This window comes from Rhinolophus ferrumequinum, chromosome X (genome assembly GCF_004115265.2).
Source record: "Rhinolophus ferrumequinum isolate MPI-CBG mRhiFer1 chromosome X, mRhiFer1_v1.p, whole genome shotgun sequence".
In the NCBI taxonomy this organism is placed as follows: domain Eukaryota; kingdom Metazoa; phylum Chordata; class Mammalia; order Chiroptera; family Rhinolophidae; genus Rhinolophus; species Rhinolophus ferrumequinum.
The window spans coordinates 86,901,595-86,926,545 of NC_046284.1; the positions used below are offsets into that span (position 1 = coordinate 86,901,595).

A 24,951-nucleotide genomic window follows, 5' to 3' on the forward strand; every position below is an offset into this window, starting at 1 on the left:
TGTTTAACATCAGGCTCTCGGGGGAGGGGAGCTCTAATTTGTAGTGTATGGATTTCTGTGATGTAGACACTCTGTTCATGGTCAGTTTCAAGCTAGTAAGATGACATTAATCCCCACGGAGTTTGAAAGTGGTGCACACAGTCATCTGGTGTGAGGTGGCTAAATCACCCAAAAACGCCATCAGTTGAATGTTCACTATACGTCTATCAAAAAATTGCCAACTTGGCTTATACAGAGCAGATCTCAAGAGCTAGGTCACCTCAAGTCCATCCCTAAGGAGGGGTCCATCCTCAGTGTGAACAAGATTGGGTTTCAGAGTCCACCAAGTGAAAGGCCAGCCCTGGACCAAGATGAATTCTCCGAGGTGAAGTGCACAACACACATGAGAGCGCGGAAAAGAACAACATGCTTAAAATAAAATGAACTAACAGACAAAACTACCTGTAAGTGATTCTGCATGATTAGACGACAGAAGGTATGAGACTGATGAGCAGTGAGTTTGGAGCGCCAAGCTAGGGACAGGCTAATGTCAACAGGGGTGTGGGGTACTATACTCATGGGGGCACCCTTTGCTATGGTGGACGCTTCACATACACTAGTTCATTTAATCATACCTATTACACGACGTTATCCATTTATACGAAAGAGACTCAGTGAGAGATCAAGGAGCTGAGATGTGAACCCATGGACTGACTCACGAGGCCCTACTTCCCCACGACATCCACGGGAGGGCTGGGTGATGATGCAAGCATGTCCCCTCCCGAAGTCTGCCCGCTGCCCCTCAAGTCCTCTACGTTTAGCTGAACCCCCAAAAGGGAGACATGACACTTTTTTCCCCCTCAGGTTCAGCTATGAAATTTTACTATATCCCTTTGGGATACATTTCAACATTTCAACAGTTGTTAGAAACACTTTCTCCTTTTCCTAAACTCACCATAGCAATAAAGTCCTTATTTTATTTTTAGTACTCATAACTGGCCATTACCAAATTTTGTTTAAAATGTCGCATGTATTGAAGGGACACCTTCTCAATCTTGTCTTTTGCAGATTTAGTCATCATAATCCGTTACCTGCTATTCTGCACGCCTGCTTTCCAACTCTTTACCGTTCTCCATGTTTCCCCCGGCCAGACACTCTTCACAAGGCTTGGCCACTGGTGAACACCATGAGGACGGTACGCAGTAGCTCCCATATTCTGTACTGCCATGTATTCATGCAATTATTAGAAAACACTAAAGACAATGGACAAGGAATTCTCAAAAAATGAATGATTGAGGTGGTTAAAAATGCTTTATACCAAATTGGGGCTCAGCGCAGGAGGGATGCTGCCCATCTGCCAGCTGCATGCAGGGTCGGGGGGGAGGGGGCCCACAAAGGGAGGACTGCCTCGGTCTCTCCCCATGTATCTCTGACACCCCCAGAGTTGCTGTCCCTCCACCAGAGCCCAGGGTCAAAATTGAGGCTCCACAAAGAGAAGGGGTTTGTCCAAAGTCACATGACGAGTCATTTGGAGCATCATGACCAGAACTTCTGTTATCTAATGACTCCCAGACTGAACTGAACTTACAGAAAATAAAAACTGCAAGGATTTTAGGGTGAGTAAAGCATCCCCAGAGCCCTGAGCATCTCATGGTACCTGCCATACTGTAGTATACTTGTGTGCACACAGCTTAGCTTTCCCCATAGGAGGTGTGAGAACAGGGAGAGGCAGAGCGCCGAGAGGTCCCATTGGAAGGCACCTTCAGATGGAAGCCTCCAAGGGGATCACCTCAAGAGGGGGGCGGGGGCTACACAGACATTTGGAAGAGAGGTCAAAAGCATCCCAGCCGGCAGCTGCCCAAGGCAGATCTGAGCAGACAGGTCACTGCACAGTGGTGCGGGCAGAACCACACTTGTAGGATAAGCACCAGTCAGATCTTCCCTCTCTATGGTGACAGTCACATAAATGATGGTCAGATAGCTCACTGTCTCCGTGACGAGCAATACAGATGATGGCCCAGGGACCATCTGGAAAATCAGCTCTGGCCCCAGGCTGGGGAAAAGAAGGAAATGGCTCCTCCAAGGGTTGGTATGAAAAACAAGTAACACTTTCAGTCTGATGGGCAGCAGAGACACGCACCTAAGGAAGACAACTTCAGCCAGGAAAGAGGGGGAAGAGGAGAGAGACCTAAAATACAGCAAGAAGAAATGAGATCAATACATGTAGTAAAGAAGTGAATGGATGGACTTCTCTTTTGATGGAAAAAGCGCAAGACTGAGTCAGAGAGACCTCGGTTCAGCCCTGGCTCACTCAGCAGTTGTGTGACCTTAGGCAGATCACATCCTGGGCCTCAGTTTCCTCACCTATAAAATGAGTTAATAAAATGACTGGCAAACTGTTGTTGTAAGAATTAAAACTAATACTGGGAGAGTGCTTTATAAACTCCTTAAAATTGAAAAAGAACTTTATAAAAATATATATTTAATCCTTATTAATAAACGCAAACATGGTTTGAGGAAGAGGGAAACAAATACAGTAAAATTTACCTATATGCAGAAGATACCATTAGGGTGAATACAGGAATTAGAAACGTGACAAAAATCAAGTGTAAGTTTAAGAGTCTTTCGGGGGCGACCGGTTAGCTCAGTTGGTTAGAGCGTGGTGCTCTTTAACAACAAGGTTCCCGGTTCGATCTCCACATGGGCCACTGTGAGCTGTGCCCTCCACAACTAGATTGAAGCAACTACTTGACTTGGAGCTGATGGGTCCTGGAAAAACACACTTAAAATAAATAAAAGTTTTTTAAAAGTGTAATTAACTTATCAGTACATTAACTAAAATGACATGTATCATTAATTTATCATTTGAATAAACTATAATCCTTATTTAAAAGAATCTTTTGAAGCCTATGATTCAATCCTGCTCCCTGCTGCCTACCTAAGGCATCTACTGTATAAATGATCTGCACAGGAGAAGGGTGACTATAATTGATGTCGATTTATAAAGACATGTGAGATGCCCCATGATGACTTACAGACCTAACCATGAACACTTTGCTGGAGGATCCAAGTCCAGCAGAAGCCAGTGGAACCAAGAACCACGTCATTTGGGTATAAACAGACATACAGGCTACCAAGGCCTGAAGACATCTAGATTACACAACATTATACATGTGTGCCTGGGGCAGTGGCTGGGTTTTTTTTTTCTTGATTGGACTGCCAATCTCCCCTTAAATACAAGGAAACAAAAATTCATAAATGTTCATAATTTTCTTTCTCTGCTCCCTTTTACCTTGTCAATCTTTATCGGTCATTTAAAATTCCATGCAGCCATCACTTCTTTTTTCCCCCCTAATCTTTATGACTTCTATTTTTTCAATTATGCTAAGTCATCATTGATTATCGAAAGCTTTACTTAACCTCCCGTCCCACTCCGAAGCTGGGTAACACGCGCCTACTAACGTCTACCATAATATTTACCCCTGCAATGATCCGATGACTTGTACATACCTCCCACTGAGCTCTAAATTCCTGGAAGGCAAGGACTATGTCATATCGTATCATTGTGTCTCTGGTCCCTTGCCCAGTACTTGGTGCCCAACAGGAGCTCAGTGAGCCTTTTTTAATGGAACTGAGTGGTATCATTTGCCCAAGGTCACAGAACTGCTGTACAGCAAAGGAAGGCCCAGGCCCCAGGGCATTTGACTCTTCATCTAGTAAGTTTTCCATTACATCACATATTTTTTAAAGTCACTCATGAGGAAGCCAGACACAAATCTAGAAATAATGTATTCTATAGATAGACATTTTATCGATCTCTGAAGGACCAGAAAATGTAAATGGTCTAAATAAACAAATTAAGACAGATTGGCAGAATGGGTTAAAAATCATAATCCATCTATATATGCTGTCTACCACAACTCACTTCAAATATAGAAAGTAAAAAAAAAATAAGATGCAAACATTATTCAAAAGAAAGCAGAAATGGCTATATTAGTATCAATAAAAAGAAAATTATCACAGATGGAGAAGAACATTAATAATAATAGGCCAGGGGTGGCAGGATGGCTCACTTGGTTAGCGCGTCCTCTCAACCACAAGGTTGCCAGTTTGACTCCTGCAAGGGATGGTGAGCTGCGCCCCCCGCACTCTCCCTCCCCCCGCAACAAGACTGAAAACAGCAACTGAACTTGGAGCTGAGCTGTGCCCTCCACAACTGAGATCAAAAGGACAACCTGACTTGGAGTTGATGGGTCCTGGGAAAAACACACTGTTCCCCAATAAGGTCCTGTTCCCTTTCTCTCAATAAAATCTTAAAAAAAAAAAAAAAAAAGAAAGACAGGCGGGTCAACCTACCAAGATATAGCAATCCAAAATGTGTCTGCACCAAAAAAACCAGAGCTGCAAAATACACGAAGCAAAAACAACTGAAAGGAGAAACAGACAAACCCAGTTATAGTTGGAGACTTCAACATTCTTCTCTCAACAACTGACAGAGCCAACAGTGAGAAAATCAGCAAAGATATGGAAGAACTTAACACAATCAACCGACAGGATTTAATTAACACCGTAGAACATTGTATCCAACAACAGCAGACTACATTCTTTTCAAGCACCTACCGAAAGAAAAAGTACCAAGATAGACCATATCTTAGGCCATAAAGAAAGTGTAAACAAATTTAATAGGCTTGAAATCATACAGAGTACATTTTCTGACCACAAATCAATAGCAGAAAGATGACAGGAAAATTTCCAAGCATTTGGAAACTAAATAACATACTTCTAAAAAAGCCATGGGTCAAAGAGGAAGTCTCAAGAGAAATTTAAAAAAATACATCAAACTGAATGAAAATGAAAACGCAGATATCAAAATTTGTAGGGCACAGCTAAAGCAGTGCTGAAAAGGAAATTTATAGCACTAAATGCTTACATTAGAAAATATGAAAGTCTCAAAGCAATAATCTAAGTTCCTACCTCAAAAAACTAGAAGAAGGATAACAACACTTGGAATAGGACACAAAAATAGATGAAGGTTTGGGAAGAATGAAAGTCAACTTCTATGAAGTACTGAGTTTCCCCAAAACTAAGTCCTAGCCGGACCATCAGCTCTAAAGCATCTTTTGGAGCAAAAATTAATATAAGACCCAGTCTTACACTATATTATATAAGACCCAGTCTTATTTTACTATACGACCAGGTGTAATATAATATAATATCATATCATATTAATATAATACCGGGTCTTATATTAATTTTTCCTCCAAAAGACGCATTCGAGCTGATGGTCCGGCTAGGGCTTATGTTTAGGGAAACATGGTAGCAACCACTGGACACGTACGCCTGCAGTGGGCAAAGATAGTACATGGCAGAATGTTTGGGCAGGGAGAAGATCAAACTAATGCCAACATCTCAGATGGACTGCAGATGGCCTAGTTGAGGTAGAAATTAAGCTCTGGGCTTCCTACAGCAGTTGACCAGCTTAAAAATATCCTCAAGGAGAGAGAGGAACAGGAATATATGCACCACAGGGCATACATTATCAATACAGTCATGTGCCCCTTAATGACTGGATACACTGAGGAACGCGTCATTAGATGACTTCGTCCTCGTTCAAACATCGTAGAGCGCACTTGCACAAACCTACACTGTACAGCCTGCTACACTGTATGGTGTAGCCTACTGCTCCCAGGCTACAAGCCTGTACGGCATGTTACTGCACAGAACAACTCAAGATTGAGTCAGGTGTACAACATAGCCTGAAACTAAAATACTATTCAATATCAACAGTAACTGGAAAAATTTTTAAAGAAGTTTTCAAAAATAAAAATTAAAAATATGAATTCCACATCTTAAAAAAGATGAAATCAAGCACAAGAGAAAATGATGCACTCAGGAGACGTGGTACACACAAAATGGATGAGGCTGCTGCCGGTGTTACACAGCACAGTTTCACAGCACACTCTTTTTCCTAAGTAGAAAGTGTGCACTCTAATGATAAAAAGCATAGTGCAGTAAATACATAAACCAGAAAGTAATATAGTCATTGATTACCATTACAAAGTATTAAGTACTGTACGTAATTGTACGTGCTATACTTTCTATGACCGGCAGTGCAGTAGGTTTGCTTACACCAGCAGCACCACACACGCGTGAGTGGGTTCCATGACATCAAGATAAGATGGCTACGGCGTCACTAGGCACTAGGAATTTTTCAGCTCCATTATAATCTTATGGGACCACTGCTGTACACGTGGTCCATCACTGACCAAAATGTCACTACGTGGTGCATAACTGTATAGAGACATAAACCCACAGAGGGGCCCCACGTGAGCAGAAGGTGATTAGCACACAGTGGGACTCTCACCTGTCAGTGTGCGCCCAGGAGCAGCCTATGTTACCAGGAATCTAGTTCTTGAGGGAACAAGGTGTCTCCTAGGAAAGAAGGGCGTCCCAAGAGAAGATGGCAGCTCATCGATTGGATCTATGGGCAATACTCCAAAGTAGGAGGGAGGAATGATTCAGAAAATGGTGTGAAATGTTACTCAGTTTTATTGAAAAGCTCAGCTTTCAGGAACTTGGTTCAGAAGCCCAGTGAGAGGGACTTTCCACAGAACCCTAAACAAGCGCACATGCAGCCCCCACAGCCTCGGGGGCTGCAGCAGAAGGATGAGAGAATGAAGAGTCTTAGCACAGACACCAGTGTCCTTAAGTGGGTACTGGAAGAGTGGGCCACCCACATGGGCAGAGTCAGGTCTGTCAGTGGTGCAGCAGCACTGGGAGCTGTGCAAATACAGAAGAGCAGCCTCCAGGGGCTAAAAGCACCAGCAGCCCAGCAAGGACCTTGCTTCAGAGGTCACCAAAGATGCTAAGAGGGGTGGGGGGGATGATGCTTGGAACTCCACAGTACCTATTCAGGAAAACACAGCAGATACCTCCAGGGTGAACAGGGTATGTCTGAAGACTGTCCTGGTACCATAAATAGAGAGAGCAAAAGTCTGAGTGACTGTTTAGGCAGACCCTGGTTTCTGATTCAGGATGGTGTGGCCCAGGGCACTTCGAACAGCTGTATTCATGGTAGTGACAGATCTAAGGGTGAATATATAGAGAAATCACATATATATATAGATATACATATGCATGTATAATACAAAGAGAGATTTGTTTTCCTGTCACCTAAAAAGGTAAGTTTCCAAATCAAGTGAGTAGTTTGTTTTAATCCTAAAAATTAATGTGTACTGTGATTTAAAATTGGTTGTTTCTAGGAACTCTGTGATAGGCGACCCACTGAAGAAGCCGAAATTTCAATGAGCAACAGAAATTAACTTTGGCCCAAAACTATCCTTAAATGCACGAATAGCACAGATGTGGCTCATCTAGTCCTTGAGATGGAGAGAAGAGATTGGAAGAAACAGTCCACGGACATCTCAATGGACTTCCGACGCCAATGGGCAAAGCAGGTCTCCGAGACAGAGGAAAGGCCCGCTACAGCGGCTGGGATGAGGGGCAGTAGCAGGCTGGTTCCTGTCAGCTGGGCTTTCCTCTTCATTTAAAGGTGACCGGCCATTTCCTTTCACTAGTCACAGAGAAACAGCCTCACAAAAGAAGCCTACTGACAGAAAGTCCATTAGATAATTAGACCTGTAAAAAGCCCAACTCAGAAGCAGGAAAACAAAATTTAAATGTCTTTATCTCTTCTAGCCAAGAAAACCTCCCCAAGCCACTCATACTTGGGCCCAAAGTGCCTTCAACTGACAATCTTCTTCAAATAACTAGGTAACAGTTCTGCTTTTTCATCCATTTAATTTCTCCTGATATGAAGGGCTCGTGTTATTTATTTATTGCCCTTTATTTATTCATTTAATTTCTCCTCAGCTTTACTGAGGTGAAATTGACAAAACGGTAATATATTTAAAGTGTACAGTGTGAGATTTGATATATACATTGTGAAAGGATTCCCACTGAGTTAATTAACACATTCATCACCTCACATAATTTTTGCTTTTTGTGGTGAGAATATTTAAGATTTACTCTCTTAGCCCCTTTCAAATATACAATACAGTATCACTAAATAAAGTCACCATGCTGCACATTAGATTCCCAAAACTTATTCTTCTTATAAGTAAAAGTTTGTACCCTTTTACCAACCTCTCCCTATTTCCTCACCCCCTGGTCCCTAATAACCACTATTCTACAGTCTGTTTCTATGAGCTCAATTTTTTTTTTCTTTTAGATTCCACATATAAGTGATACCATGCAGTATTTGTCTTTTTCTATCTGGTTTAATTTCACTTACTATAATGCCCTCCAGGTTCATCTATGTTGTTGCAAATGGCAGGATTTCCTGAAGGGCTAATTTTAAAAGTAGAGGTAATGTGGAATATTGCTGCAGAAATGAAAATATTTAAACATGTAACTAGACTCGTACTGTAATCAGTTAATAACTTTTCTACTTCTCTTACACCTAAGAGCCAAGTTTGAATTCTAGCTACCCTTTTCACACAGTTCAAGTCACTGAAATTCTAACTCAATTAATTGGACATTATTCTAAACCAGGAGTTAGCAAACTTTTTCTGTAAAGGGTCACACAGTAAATACCTCTTTGCTTTGTAGGCGATTAGGTCTCTGTGTTACTATTCAACTTTGTCACTGCAGCATAAAAGAAACCATAGGTAATATGTAAACAAATGGACATGGATGTGTTCCAATAAAACTTCACTTATGAACACTAAAATTTGAATTTCATATAATTTTCACAAGTCATGATATATTATTCTTTTGATTTTTTCCAACCATTTCAAAACAGAAAAACCCATTCATAGCTTGTGGGCTGTACAAAAACAGGTAGTGGGCCAGATTTGGCTGGCAGGCTGTAGTGTATCAATCTCTGCTCGAACCAAGACTTGATGCCTCCCTGAAAGAATTTCAGACTTTTCTGATAAAAAATAAAAGTAGCTATTTCAAATCAGCATCTCATCATAAACTTATGTTCAGGTTTCAGCTTGCGGGAGGGGCAAATTTTGTAAGTGCATAGCAATGTATTATAGCAGAACTGGAAAACTAACTTACAGACCTGCAACGAAACAGGTATAGAAAGCTACAAAACACATTCTCTTCCCGGCTCAATTCTCTCCATTCTAGTCCAATTGCAATAATCTTCCACATCACTGAAAGTGAGCAGGAGTTACAACTATAATTTACTACCGATGTTGAATTCTGTCTGGGATATATGAATATAGCAAATATTTCTATTTCTACTATGTGCAGGCCCCTATGAAGCAAAGATACTTTCAAAAGAAGTATTTTATCATTATTATGCCAGCCTATTCTGAAATCTTAAGCCTACTTATGATACTTTGAATAGCCTGAGCAGTGAAAAACCCCAAACAGGATAAACCCCAAAAAATCCATGTCCAGACATATCCAAATCAAACTGCTGAATATAAACACAAAGAAAAAATCTTGAAAGCAGCCAGAGAAAAACACCACATTACCTTACAAGGGTACAACGATTTGAATTACAGTGGATTTTTTATTGGAAACCACGCAGCTCAGTAGGATATGGCATAACATATTTGAAGTATGGGGGAAAAAGGACTGTTAAACCATAATTCTATATCCAGCAAAAATATCCTTTGGGAATGAGAATTTATAGCCAACAATCTGCTCTAAAAGAATTGCTATAGGATATTCTTCAGACAGTTGGGAAATTATAGCAGAAAGAAATTTACATAATTAGGAATGAAGAAACAACAACATAAATGGTAAATATTTGGATAAATATTATAGACTATTCTCTTGAGTTAAAATGTTTGGTAGCTATCAGCAAAAATGATTACAATGTGTGAAGGGATTTTCAATAGGTGTACATGTAATATATGAGATAACTACAACAAAAAAGGGGAGGGTGAAGGCACCTGTAGGGTGGTAATATTTCTGCATTCCTCTTGAAGTGGTAAAGCACTGATTCAAAATAGACTGTGCAAAGCTAAATATGTATATCATAATCCCTAGATGCAACCACAAAAAATATGCAAAGAGATAAACTCAAAAATCATAGTAGACGAATTAAGATAGAGCACTAAAAAATGTTCAAATAACCCAAAAGAAGGCAGGAAAGCAGAAAAAAGAGAAAATAATAACAGAGATAACACAAAGAAATAATAAAATGGTAGACGTACAGTGAGCAGGCAGGTCAATAATTACGTTAAGTATAATAGTCTAAATATAAACATAACCCAACTGCACACTGTCTATGATACAATCACTTTAAATATAATGACATACGATAGGTGAAAGGTATAAAAAAAGATGATACAAACACCAATCAAAAGAAAAATTCAGAGCAAAGAAAATTACAAGGATAAAGAGGGACATGACATAATGCTAAAAGGGTTATTAACTCAGCCAAAAGACTTAACAATCCTAAATGTGTAAACACCTAACAACAGTGCTTCAAAATATGTGAAGCAAAAAATGTCAGCCCTAAAATTAGAAGTAGAAAAATCACAATTATAGTTGGAGGCTCTTCTCTAATTAATATACAGAACTAGTAGACAGCAAATCAGCAAGAATATACAAAAACTGAACACCATTATCAACCTACTGGAATTAGCTGACACGTATAGAACACTCTACCTGACAATAGCAGAATATATATTCTTTCAACAAGATAGACCGTATCCTGGGTTATAAAACAAACCTCAAAGAAAAAAATAAACATGTGGGACTACATTAAAAGTTTTTGCACAGCAAATGAAACCATCAATAAAACAAAAAGACAGCGTACTGAATGGAGTATTTGCCAATGATACACCTGATAAGGGGTTAATATCCAAAATTTATTTAAAAAACTCGCAATACCAAAAAAACAAACAACCCAATTAAAAAATGGGCAGAGGACATGAAGAGACATTTCTCTAAAGAGGACATACAGATGGCCAACAGACATGAAAAGATGCTCAACGTCACTAATCATTAGAGAAATGCAAATAAAAACCACAATGAGATACCACCTCACACTTGTCAGAATGGCCATCATCAATAAATCAACAAACAACAAGTATTGGCGAGGATGTGGAGAAAAGGGAACGCTTGTGCACTGTTGGTGGGATTGCAGATTGGTGCAGCCACTGTGCAAATCAGTATGGAGGTTCCTCAAAAAATTGAAAATGGAACTACCTTGTGATCTACGAATTCCACTTCTGGGTATCTACCTGGAGAAATCCAAGACGCTAATTCGAAAAAAATATATGCACCCCGATGTTTACTGCAGCACTATTCACAATAGCCAAGATATGGAAACAACTGAAATGCCCATCAACAGATGACTGGATAAAAAGACTGTGGTGTGGTACATTTATACAATGGAGTATTACTCAGCCATAAAAAGGATGGAATCTTACCATTTGTAACAACATGAACGGACCTAGAGAATATTATGCTAAGTGAAATAAGTCAGACTGAGAAAGGCAAATACCATGAGATCTCACTTATATGTGGAATCTAAAGAACAGAATAAATGAGGAAACAAAACAGAAATAGAGTCAGAGATATAGGGAAAAAAGAACTGATGGTTGCTAGATGTGACGGGGGAGAACCTGAAGGGATTAGGAAGTACAGACTGGTAGTCACAATATAGTCACGGGGATGTGAAACACAGTATGGGGAATGTAGTCAGGAATGTTGTAAAGATCATGTAAGGTGCCAGATGGGCACTGGACTTACCATGGGGGTCACGTCATAGACTGTGTAGAGGCCTGACCAATGCACTATACACCTGAAGCTGAAGTACAATATTGAATATCAACTATAATTATATATTTATACACTCACGGGATATAAAGTACAGCATAGAGAATATAGTCAATGGAACTGTAACAGCTATATACGACATCAGAGGGGTAGCAGATAGGGAAGGGTTATCACATTGTGAGGGGTGTAAATGTCTATTATGTTCCTTTGTACACCTGAAACTAAAAAACAAACAAACCTCAAATATAAAAGAACTGAACTCATCAAAAATATGTTCCCTGACCATAAAGGAATTAAAATAGAAATCAACAAGAGAGCGATAAGAAGAAAAGCTCTAAGCAGTTGGATAATAGATAGTATACATCTAAATAATCCATGAATCAAAGAGAAACTTCCAAGGGAAATTAGAAAATATTTTGAATTAAAGAAAAATGAAAACACAATATAACCCATTTGTGTCCTGCAGCTGAAGCAGTGCTAAGAGGGAAATTCATAGCATTACATATTCTTTTAGGAGGATAAAAGGTCTCAAATAATCTACACTTTGCCTAGAGAATTAAAAAAAAAAAAGGAAAATAAATCCAAAGCAAGCAGAAAAGGGAAATAATCAAGATAATGCAGAAAGCAATGAAACTGGAAAATGACAGAAAAACAGAAAAACAACAGACAAATATCAATGAAAACAAAAGCTGGTTGTTTGAAAACATGAATAAAATTGATATACCTCTCGCAAGACTGAGAAAGAAAAAAATGAAAGAACACTCAAATTACCAATATCAGGAATCATAGAGGGGATTATCACTATTGACCCCACAGATATTAAAAGGATAATAAGGGGATACTACTAATAACTCTACACACATAAATTAGACAACTTAAATGAAATGGTCGCATTGCTCAAAAACCAAAACTACCAAAACTCATTGAAGATTAAATAAATAACCTGAGTAATGCCATATCTACCAAGGAAATTAAATTCACAGCTAAAAATCTTTTTAAAAGAAATGCCCAGGTCCAGATGGTTTCACTGGCAAATTCCAGTAAACATTTAAAGAAAAAGTAAATCAATTCTGTAAGGTCTCTTCCAGAAAACAAAAGAGGGAATCCTTCCCAACTTACTTTATCAAGCCCTGATGCCAAACCTAGACAAAGTCAGTACAAAAAAGAAAACTACAGACCAATATCCCTCATCAATATAGACACAAATATCCAACAAAATATTAACAAATAGCGACATATAAAATCCTACAACCTGGGGCCGGCTCGGTGGCTCAGGCGGTTAGAGCTCCATGCTCCTAACTCCGAAGGCTGCCGGTTCGATTCCCACATGGGCCAGTGGGATCTCAACCACAAGGTTGCCATTTCGATTCTTCACCTCCCGCAAGGGATGGTGGGCAGCGCCCCCTGCAACTAAGATTGAACACGGCACTTTGAGCTGAGCTGCCGCTGAGCTCCCAGATGGCTCAGTTGGTTGGAGCGCGTCCTCTCAACCACAAGGCTGCCGGTTCGACTCCTGCAAGGGACGGTGGGCCGCGCCCCCTGCAACTAGAAAAGACAACTGGACCTGGAGCTGAGCTGTGCCCTCCACAACTAAGACTGAAAGGACAACAACTTGAAGCTGAACGGCACCCTCCACAACTAAGATTGAAAGGAGAACAACTTGACTTGGAAAAAAGTCCTGGAAGTACACACTGTTCCCCAATAAAGTCCGGTTCCCCTTCCCCAATAAAATCTTTAAAAAAAAAAAATCCTACAACCAAGTGGGCTTTATCCCAGGAATGCAAGGTAGGTTCAATGTTCAAAATCAGTCAATGTAATCAACCATTAAGTCTAAAGAAGAAAAACCACATGATCATATCAGCTGATGACAACAAAAGCATTTGTCAAAATTCAGCATGCTTTCATGACAGAATCTGTCAGCAAACTAGGAATAGAAGGGAACTTCCTCAACCTAACAAAAAACTTCAGGATGAAACCCTTAAAGGTGAAGAAAAAGATGCCCTTTCTCACCACTCCTATTAAACATCATACTGGAAGTCTCAGTCTGTGAAATAAGGGACACAAAAATGGCATACAGATTCGAAGAAATCAAATTATCCCTACTTTTGAACACGTGATTGCTTGCTTAGAATATATCAGGGAATCTATATATATATATTTTAAAAGCCCTGTAATAGTTAGCTCAGCAAGGGAGAGCAGGATATGAGGTCAATACAAAAGTCGACTATATTTCACTATGGTAGCAATAAACAATTGGAAACTGAAGTTTTAAAAACAATGTAATTGACAATTGCTCAAATGAAATATTTAGGTATAAACCTAACAAAACATGTACAGAATCTATATGCTGAAAACTATTATAGAAAACACTTATAAAAGTCACAGAAAATCTAAATAAATGGAGAAATATACAATAATCATGTGGTAGAAGATTCAGCATATTAAACATTAAACATGTCAATTATCCCTAAATTGATCAAATTCATCATTAGATTTACAATTCCAATAAAAATCTCAGGTATAAATATAGACAAGCTGATTTTAAAATTTATAAAGAACAGCAAAATATCTAGAATAGCTAAAACAAATTTTAAAAAGAATAAAGTTGGAAAAATCACACTCATTGATTTTAAGGCTTACTAGAAAGCTATTGTAATAAAGACAATGGGATTGATGAAGTGATAAAAACAGACGAACGGAACAAAAGAGAGGCCAGATATTGGCCCACATAAATAAAGGCAACTGATTTTTGACCTGGGTGCAAAAGCAATGTAAAGGACGAAGGACAGTCTTCTGGACAAATGGTGCTGGAGCAATTACACATACATATGCAAGAAAAGATCTCCACCTAAACTTCACATCCTATACAAAGATTAAATTGAAATAGGCATACACCTAAATGCAAAATAAGTAACTACAAAACTTTTAGAAGAAAACGTAGGAGAAAATCTTCATGACCTGAGGTTAATAAAAGAGTTTTCAGACGTAAATCCTTTAAAAAACGATACAGTGGACTTTATCAAAACTAAAATCTTGCTTGGTGAATCATACTGTTAAGAGAACGAAAAGCCAAGCCACAGAGAAAATATTGATTGATAAATCACATAACCAAGAAAGGATTTTTATCCAGAATATTCCATTTCATTTAATTCTCAAAACTCAACAACAGAATTTAAAAATGAGCAAAATATTTAAACAAATACTCCTCTCAACAAATACTTGAGCAAAATACTTCTTTCTTTCGGATAGGTTCAATAAAAGTCATGAATTTGAAGTTAGGCTGGCTTTTTTAAAATTGTAAAGGTGGGAACAATGCTTCCAGCTTCCTACATGGCAGGGCAGAAGCTGGCCCGATTGATTACTTTTTTTCAAAAACATTTTATAGTGAAATATTAAAGAATTTTTTTTGAATAATCAGTAGGAAAAAGGTGGGTTGAAATATTTTCCCCGGCTCCTGTTCCATATCCTCCACCCACTCCACCCGTCCTCCCTGGTGTTTTAAAATTTTAGTTCTGACTTCTTCTGCAGAGGATGCCCTATGCTGCATGGCAAGTTGGCACTTTGGTTTTTGTATGAATGGGCACCATATGTGGATTATTTCTGAGTTTGAGCCTTTGGTGCAAGATATTTGTTTTATGCCTCTTTCAATAAAATTATCAAGCTGATTCAGAATATTTATAAACACCAGTTTCTCAGGATGTTACTACAAGTTTGTATGTATTTAATACTCAGTGGTCTTGTACATACGTAAATAAGCTTTTATTAATATGAAAGAGATCCATTCTTTTGCTTGACTCCATTTGAAATCCTTTGGGTGCTGATACAGCAGACTGCAACCCTCCATTTGGGCTCTATTCTCCATTTTCATCCTGGATAACTACCAATCAATGACTGACACTGAGTACTATTGGAGCCTGCTTGGGGCGGGGGAGGGGGGCCGGGGGGTCGTGAGGGTAGAGCAGTGCCTAGTGCCTGGAACACACTGCACATTTGCTGAATTTGTGGATTTGATTATGCTGCTCATTAGTGTGAAAAGGAAAGTGTTAAAATAAAACCTGTTAGGGAAAAGGAGGTCCTATCACAGCAGGCTGCAGTATATTCTGCCAAAGCCATTAGATTTTTGAGGCAGTTGGTAGTTTATCAATTTTTATTGCTCCAATATAGTTATTTTATGGCCATTACTAGCAAAAGCAGATTACAGACATAGTGTTTGACAGAAAAGAAGGGCCCAGTGTGAGTCTGTCAGCTCTGGATATCCTAAAACAAAGGTTCTTAATGTCATCCTCTCGGCTTATAGAAAGAACAGTAACATGACAGAAGGAACATCAGTTTCTCATTTTGTGAGAGTAGTTCTAGAAAGTCTTCAGTGTTCTTGAGCACCTGCAGAGGTATCCAGTTTTGTTTTTTCCTGTGAAGACCTCTTCAGGTACCAGTATGATCAGAAAGGTATTTCAAGGTGCTGGTACAGCACTAAAAAACCCCAGCAGCCAGTAGTGGATTTCAGGGACTTTGCATAGGCTGGGGCGTGATCCACCAGCAATGCTGTAGGATGTTTGGGGTGTCATAATACAATTTTCAAAATTAAAAAACATGACTCACATGCAAATATAGAATGAACACATAGCAAAGACTAATCTATTAGTAAGGGAATGTTATTAGTAAGGGAATTACTAATTTATTAGTAGTAGGATGTTAGGCTTATTCAAAGAATATCTGAGAGATCTGGTGTATACATAGATTACTGAAAGTAAAAATGCTAGAATAGGAGGTCTGGCAATTAAGTTCGCGAACTTGTTGCAATGATGTTACTAACATTTTTTGATATCAGAGGGATTATTCATTAGGATTTGTACCAACTGGACAAACAGTTAACCAAGTTTACTATTTGGAAGTGCTGAAAAGGCTGCATGAAAAAGTTAGACGACCTGAACTTTTCACCAACAATTCATGGCTATTGCATCACGACAACGCACCAGCTCACATGGCACTGTCTGTGAGGGAGTTTTGAGCCAGTAAACAAATAACTGTATTGGAACACCCTCCCTGCTCACCTGATCTGGCCCCCAATGACTTCTTTCTTTACCCAAAGATAAAGGAAATGTTGAAAGGAAGACATTTTGATGACATTCAGGACATCAATGGTAATATGACGACAGCTCTAATGGCCATTCCAGAAAAAGAGTTCCAACATTGCTTTGAAGCGTGGATTAGGTGCTGGCATCAGTGCATAGATTCCCAAGGGGAGCACTTCGAAGGTGACCATGGTGATATTCAGCAATGAGGGATGTAGCACTTTTTCTAGGGTGAGTTCGTGAACTTAATTGACAGACCTCGTAAAATAGTGAAATTGGAAGAATGGTTAATACCCGACAGGACAATTAATCTGTAGTCTTTGGGATTATTTCTTGTACCAAAAAGAAAATTTTACATCTCTACCAGACAAAAACATGCAATTTAACACATCAGTTCAAGAAATCTGGACCTTAATCATTAGTGAATAATGAGCCAAACAAAGATGCAATCCCCTAGAGAACTAAATCTTTGGTGGGCCTCCCAGTCAATGCTCCAGTATGACAATGAAAAGACATTCAATCATCCTTTTGTATTATTTTAAAGTTTTAAATAATTTCTATTAACAGACGGCTAATGGTTTATTTATAACTGAGTCTAAATCTTTGGAAATAAAATTAAGGTTCTAGGGGTCCAGCCTTTACGATAGCATGGTAGGGCTTATATATTGTATTTTACGCAAGCTTTCCAAAATAGTCATTTATTTACCTTTCGAATCAATCATAGGATCTCATAAGTCACCTAAGATCCAGCAATCTCTGAGGGCGGGAATGCGTTCTTTAACAGCCTTGACAGGTGATTGTGAAGAATTTGTGTGGAAGGAAGAAGGAAACTAACATTACTGAGTGCCTATTATGAGCAAATTTATTTTCAAAGGGCCCAATTTCTTTTCTCACAGTAACATGTTACCTATACATTTAGCTACATTTATCAAATAAGTGGATTTCTTCAGCATAATTGCTTTGAATTATACCTTAATTTAAAAAAATTATACACAATATAATTTACCCTTTTTAATGTTCAGTTCAAGTTTTGACAAATGTGTATGAATATAATTACCAGCACAAACAAGATATAGAACAGTTCCAAGAGTAATTGCTTTTTAAATGTCAATTAATCAACAAGCATTTATTTATAAATAACAACAGTTTTGTTTGCTCGCAATTCTGTGGATCAGCAATTTGGGCTAGAATCAGCTAGGTGGTTCTTCTGCTAGTCTTTCCCAGGGTCCCTCATGCGGTTCCAAAGTCATCTGACTATGAGACCGGGGCTGAATGTTCTAAAATGGCCTCACACACGGCTGTTGACTGGCCTCTCTATCCCCATCATCTCTCTTCCTCCAGCAGGCTAGCTGGGGCTTTTGTACATGGTTGTTTCAGGATTTCTAGGGAGCCAGAGGAAAGCTACAGCCCTTCTTGAGACCTCGGCTCAGAAGTTACCTGGGGTTACTTTACTCCCGCTGCATTTTGCTGGCCAAAGCAGGTTACAAATGCAGCTCAAATTCAAGGAATAGAGAAATAAACTCCACCTCTTCACGGGCCAAGCTGCAAAGCCACACTGTAGAGGGGTGTACATACAGAGATGAAAGGACTTTGTGGCCATTAAGTACTCTATCACACCATCCCATTCAGGACAATGCGTGGAGACATTTTGTTCTGTGCGCCTTCAGAAATGGAAGGAACCACTGAGGTTAAAAAAAAAAAAAGAGCTTTGTCAGAAGTGGGTTCTGAAGAATGTGCAGGATGGAACAAACCCAGAGGAATGCAGAGAACTTCAGGCAGAGGCCGTACAGACAGATCGGCAGGATGACTCATGGTATGTTTAGACTCCAGTGAAGGCATGTTTGGGTAGAGTGGGTAGAGAAGAGGATTCGAGAAGTAAGAGGTAGGGATGGTGAGAAAGGTTGCGATTGGGTGTGGGAGCCATTAATTGCTAGGCTTTCAGGAATACAGACACTACCTGCTACACAGTGGGCAGCCAGGGGTCAGTGGGGACCTAGTGGCAGGAACGGAGGGAAGAGGCCTTCAGAACCTGCATCTGTATGGACAGGGTATGCAAGGAGGTGGAGTCGCATCTGGACTGTAGAAGCACACAGATCATGGCAAGAAAGCAGCCTCGAGACAGTTTCCCTAAAGGCAAGACCTACGTTGATTCTCCTCGAGGGGCTACATGGCACAATTGCAGCTTTCACAGATAGGTTTATTTAGAAGTATAAAAAAGGTTTATCCTGATTTAAACTGGTTATCACAGACAGCTAAATTTAGGCTCGTAATACACACACACCTCTGTCCTGTATATGACGCGAGCTTCATGAGACAGGTAGGATACAACCGTTTATAGCCAAAGTTCGTCTACATTTGAAAAGAAAAAATTCCTAGTGCTCTTTGACATTGTAAGTGGGCAAGGAATCACAGGGAAGGCTGGAAACCATGATGGAGTCAGGGAAAAGCTGTCTGTAGTTTTGACTGTAATCAACACTGTGAAGCCATGCTCTGCCCAGGCAGACTGTATGGCCACACTTTTTCACAGTAGCAGCATGGCAAGGAATCACAGTCTGCAAAACGCTTGTTTTCCAAACTATAGGTTGTACGAGGTCTGACAATTAAGTTCATGAACTTGTTGCACCGATGTTGCTAACCTTTTTTGATATCAGAGGGATTATTCATTATGAATTTGTACCACCTGGACAAACAGTTAACCAAGTTTACTATTTGGAAGGGCTGAAAAGGCTGCGTGAAAAAGTTAGACGAAAACAACCTTAACTTTTCACCAACAATTCATGGCTCTTGCATCATGACAATGCACCAGCTCACACGGCACTGTCTGTGAGGGAGTTTTTAGCCAGTAAACAACTAACTGTACTGGAACACCCTCCCTACTCACCTGATCTGGCCCCCAGTGACTTCTTCCTTTAGCCGAAGATAAAGGAAATATTGAAATGAAGGCATGTGGATGACATTCAGGACACCAAGGGTAATATGACGACAGCTCTGACGGCCATTCCAGAAAAAGAGTTCCAAAATTGCTTTGAAGGGTGGACTAGGTGCTGGCATCGCTGCATAGCTTCCCAAGGGGAGTATTTTGAAGGTGACCGTAGTGATATTCAGCAATGAGGTATCTGGCACTGTTTCTAGGATGAGTTTGCAAACTTAATTGTCCAACCTCGTATGTGGCCATTAGAACATGTTACATGTAATTTTTTAACACAAAATGAGAACCAATGTTTAATTTGTTAATTAAACAGCAGGCAGCAATTCTCGTTTTGTATTTGTGGAAGACAGGACATAGAGAATTTGAGGGTTTCCTATCAATCAGAGTGGCAGTCAAGTTGTAAATCCTCAGGTCATATGTATACAACATATGTTACAGAGTGAGGAAGTATGGCAACAGGTGCTAAAGTTGACTAGAAAAGACAGGCCTTAATGAGAGACCATGGAGTAGGGGATGGTGTCCAAATGAGTGGGGTGTGGGAGGAGAGGTGTCTCTTGCTGAGCCATAACTTGTAAGAATTTGAAAAGAATTGGCCCAGGCAGGATTAGCAGGGCAAAAGAAGGAAGGGTGTCCCAGATGGGAGGAAAGGCTCCAGGGAAGCGTGAGTGTTAGACTGCTGGTAGTACTGGGGTCGGGGACGCAGTGAGGAAACAGTTCAGAGATGACATCTCAGACTGTTTGCTCAAGACTTCTTGTTCGACCCAGTTCTGCCTGGAATCCCAGGTGAAGAATTATCCTCAGTTGATGGATTGTGTCATGTGAAAACATTACAAAACAACTGAACTAACAAACAAGAAAGAACATTTAGGTTCCTCTTTCCACATACGAGATTTGCTCCCGTCTATTTGGTGAATGGGTAGCCTTCTGTGCGTATCTCAAAGCACAGGGAAACACACGCCCTCTGGTCTTGATGCTTGCTCAGACTGAACTGGACCATACTACACTGGAGTTCTGCAAGAAAGGGGCCTCCGCTGCATGTTCTACGCATAGCACACTAGGGAGACATTTGAGTGGGCATGCTGAAGTTCTGTAATTCTCTCCTCAATGTGCTCCTCAGAACTGAGGAGGTTTCCTGTAAAGAGATGTGTTTTAAGATAGGTTCTGAGAAATCATAGATGGTTCACATCATGGGGGCTCCAAGAGACCATGCCTCATCAAGTGTCCTCAACAGTTAGCTTTTAAAAAGTATAAGAATAACATTTAGCGATTATCCAAATTACTTATTTTATGGAAAGGTACTAAGGCTCATATCTTGAGGAGTGTGTAGCCTGGGGCTTGGTATATAGGAAGCACTCAGCAAGTGTTAGTTGATTCTGAGCTACTTTTTCCATTTTCTTTATGAAGTATAGCAAGGTACTCACTTTTGGTGAGCAGGATTCTTTAATGTTGGGAGGACAAGTAAAACCATCAAAATTGGGCACCTAGTCCAACCTTTGGATGTTATATAGGGCTCCCATATACCTATGTTCTAAACGTTTTCACCACTGAGGACAACTTTTGAAATTTCCCTTTACTAACAACTGTCACCCCAATAAACTTTAATTAAAAAGAAATTTCCCCCACAGACAGCATGCGCTTTGAGGCTTGCCTACCAAACACGCGACACTATGTATTACTTAAATGCTCCATTTTAATTAATCAAAGCTGACTGTTTCTGACAAGAAAAGGTTCTATTAAACATGAGGTAATCATAATAATAACAGGTATGCCAGACATTGCTGAGTATTTTATCCTTAATATAGCACTAATTTGACACACAACCTAAGTGGTTAGTATTACTGACTTCATTTTACAAATGAGGAAACTGAGGCACAAAGAGGTTAAACTCATTCAGGTTGCATAGCTAGTTAGAAGCAAAAACAGGATTCAACTTGGGTCTGCTACTCTATCCATTCTAGCATTCAAACTCTAGCTAACTAGTTTTCCATGAATTGTAGTATAATTCTAGCAATCTCACTTTCATGTATTTACTGTAGAGGGGCAGATTTATGTACACACAGACACCTGCCCATGAATTTTTATAGCAGCTTTACTTATAATTACCCAAAACTGGTAACAACCCAAATGTGGTACATTCATACAATGGAATACAACTCAACGATAAAAAAAGGAACAAATGTCTAACCACTATGCTGTACACCTGAAACTAATATAACATAATATTAAATGTCAACTGTAACTGAAAAAATAATTAAAAAAATAAAAAAGGAACAAACTATTGATACACACAATTTGGATGACTCTCAAAAGCATTATGCTGAGTGAAAAAAAGTAAGACCCAAAGATTACATACAGTGTCACACCATTTATGTGACAGCTGTTGGTAAAGGGAAATTTCAAAAGTTGTCCTCAGTGGTGAAAAAGTTTAGAATGTAGGTATATGGGAGCCCTATGTAACATCCAAAGGTTGGACTAGATGCCCAATTTTGATGGTTTTACTTGTCCTCCCAGCATTAAAGAATCCTGCTCACCAAAAGTGAGTACCTTGCTATACTTCATAAAGAAAATGGAAAAAGTAGCTCAGAATCAACTAACACTTGCTGAGTGCTTCCTATATACCAAGCCCCAGGCTACACACTCCTCAAGATATGAGCCTTAGTACCTTTCCATAAAATAAGTAATTTGGATAATCGCTAAATGTTATTCTTATACTTTTTAAAAGCTAACTGTTGAGGACACTTGATGAGGCATGGTCTCTTGGAGCCCCCATGATGTGAACCATCTATGATTTCTCAGAACCTATCTTAAAACACATCTCTTTACAGGAAACCTCCTCAAAGTGACGAAACTATCAGCAATGGAGCACAGATCAGCAGCTGCCAGGGGTGGGAAGAGTGTGACTAGAGGTAGCACAAAGGAGTTTTTTGGGGTGATGGAACTGTTCTGTACCTTGACTGTGGTGGTGATTACACCAATCTATACATGTGTCAAAATCCACAGAACCATGCACACCCCCAAAAAGTCAATTTTACTGTATAAGTTTTTTTTTAAAGGTAATAGATCATCTTTTCAGTCAGCACTAATTTCTGTATTTCCCATTTACTCACAGTAGACTTTTATAGTTTTATTTACCACTAACAAGTTTTCAGATTTAAAAATTAAAAATTACACTGCAATGATGTGAAGCAAAAAGCCATTTTCAGGCTATGTATCCAAACTGAATGATGACAGTTACCTCTTTAAATAAACATTCCTTAGCTGTTTTGCAACAGATTTTCTACCAGAACACAGGTTATCATGAAAACCACCATTAAATCTAAGCCAAAACAGGAAAGGAAAAGACTCATATCAGCATTGTCATTACTGGACATGAAGATTCGCGCAAGTCTATCACTACTGGCCATTTGATTTATAAATGCGGTGGGATCAACAAAAGATTCACCAAAAAGTTTGAGAAGGAGGCTGCTGAGATGGGAAAGGGCTCCTTCAAGTCTGCCTGGGTCTTGGATAAACGGAAAGCTGAACCTGAGCGTGGGATCACCACTGATATCGCCCTGTGGAAATTCGAGGCCAGCAAGTATTGTGTGACCATCACTGGTGCCTCAGGAAAGAGAGACTTTATCAAAAACATGATTCCAGGCACATCTCAGGCTCACTTGCTGTCCTGATTGCTGCTGCTGCTGCTGGTGAATGTGAAGCAGGTCTCTCCAAGAATGGGCAGACCCGTGAGCACGCCCTTCTGGCTTGCACACTGGGTGTGAAACAACTAACTGTGGGTGTTAACAAAATGGATTCCACTGAGCTGCCTTATAGCCAGAAGAGATACGAGGAAATCATTAAGGAAGTCAGCACCTACATTAAGACAATTGGCTACAACCCTAACACAATAATAGCATTTGTGCCAGTTTCTGGATGGAATGGTGACAGCATGCTGGAGCCAAGTGCTAACATGCCTTGGTTCAAGGGATGGAAAGTCACCCACAAAGATGGTAATGCCAGAGGAACCACGCTGCTTGAAGCTCTGGATTGCATCCTGCCACCAACTCGTCCAACTGACAAGCCTGTGCGCCTGCCCCTGTCTACACAGTTGGTGGCAGTGTTCCTGCCCTGGGAGCCGAGTGGAGACTGGTGTTCTCACACCCGGCATAGTGGTCACCTTGGCTCCAGTCAGAGTTACAACTGAAGCAAAGTCTGATGAAATGCACCGTGAAGCTTTGAGTGAAGCTCTTCCTGGGGACAATGAGGGCTTCAGTGTCAAGAATGTGTCTGTCAAAGATGTTCATCGTGGCAATGTGGCTGGTGACAGCAAAAGTGACCCAGCAATGGAAGCAGCTGGCTTCATGATGCAGGTGATTATCCTGAACCATCTACGCCAAATCAGTGCCGGAAAGGCACCTGGGCTGGGCTGTTACACGGCTCACATTGCCTGCAAATTTGCTGAGCTGAAGAAGATTGATCGTCGTTCTGGGAAAAAGCTGGAAGATGGCCCCAAGTTTCTGAAATCTGGTCCTGCTGCCATCACTGATATGGTTCCTGGCAAACCCATGTGTGTTGAGAGCTTCTCTGACTACCCTCCTCTGGACCGTTGTGCTGTTCGTGACATGAGACAGACAGTTGCTGTGGGTGTCATTAAAGCCGTGGACAAGAAGGCAGCTGGAACTGGCAAGGTCACCAAGTCTGCCCAGAAAGCTCAGAAGGCCAAATGAATATTATCCCCAATACCTGCCACCCCAGTCTTAATCAGTGGTGGAAGAATGGTCTCAGAACTGTTTGTCTCAATTGGCCATTTAAGTGTAATAGTAAAAGACTGGTTAATGATTACAATGAATTGTAAAACCTTCAGAAGGAAAGGAGACCATTTTGTTGACCATTTGGATTTTTTTGTGTGGCAGTTTTTAAGTTACTAATTTTTAAAATCGGTACTTTTTAATGGAAACAACTTGACCAAAAATCTGCCACAGAATTTTGAGACCCATTAAAACAAAGTTTAATGAGAAAATACATACATAAATAAACACTCCTTAAAAGTTAAATGAATTTGGGTGTTTATTCCCTTAAAAATAAAAGTGTTTCAGCAAATGATTAGATGGCATGATATCTGATATAACAATTTACATAGCAAAACAAAAATAAGTAATCAAAATTCATCCTGGGAAGGTAAATGTGATGGAATAAGTTCCAAACAATGACATGGAACATCATGGCTCTTTCTACAATTTT

General features: G+C 39.9%; 1 protein-coding gene and 1 pseudogene across 6 annotated transcripts in view; one reads left to right on the top strand and one right to left on the bottom strand.

The window, feature by feature from the left end:
* Nucleotides 1-24,951, bottom strand: part of JADE3 (jade family PHD finger 3) — a 142,638-nt gene that overhangs the window by 105,224 nt on the left and 12,463 nt on the right. The gene's annotated exons all lie outside the window — the stretch shown is intronic.
* On the top strand, nucleotides 18,543-24,437 carry LOC117024757 (elongation factor 1-alpha 1-like; annotated as a pseudogene).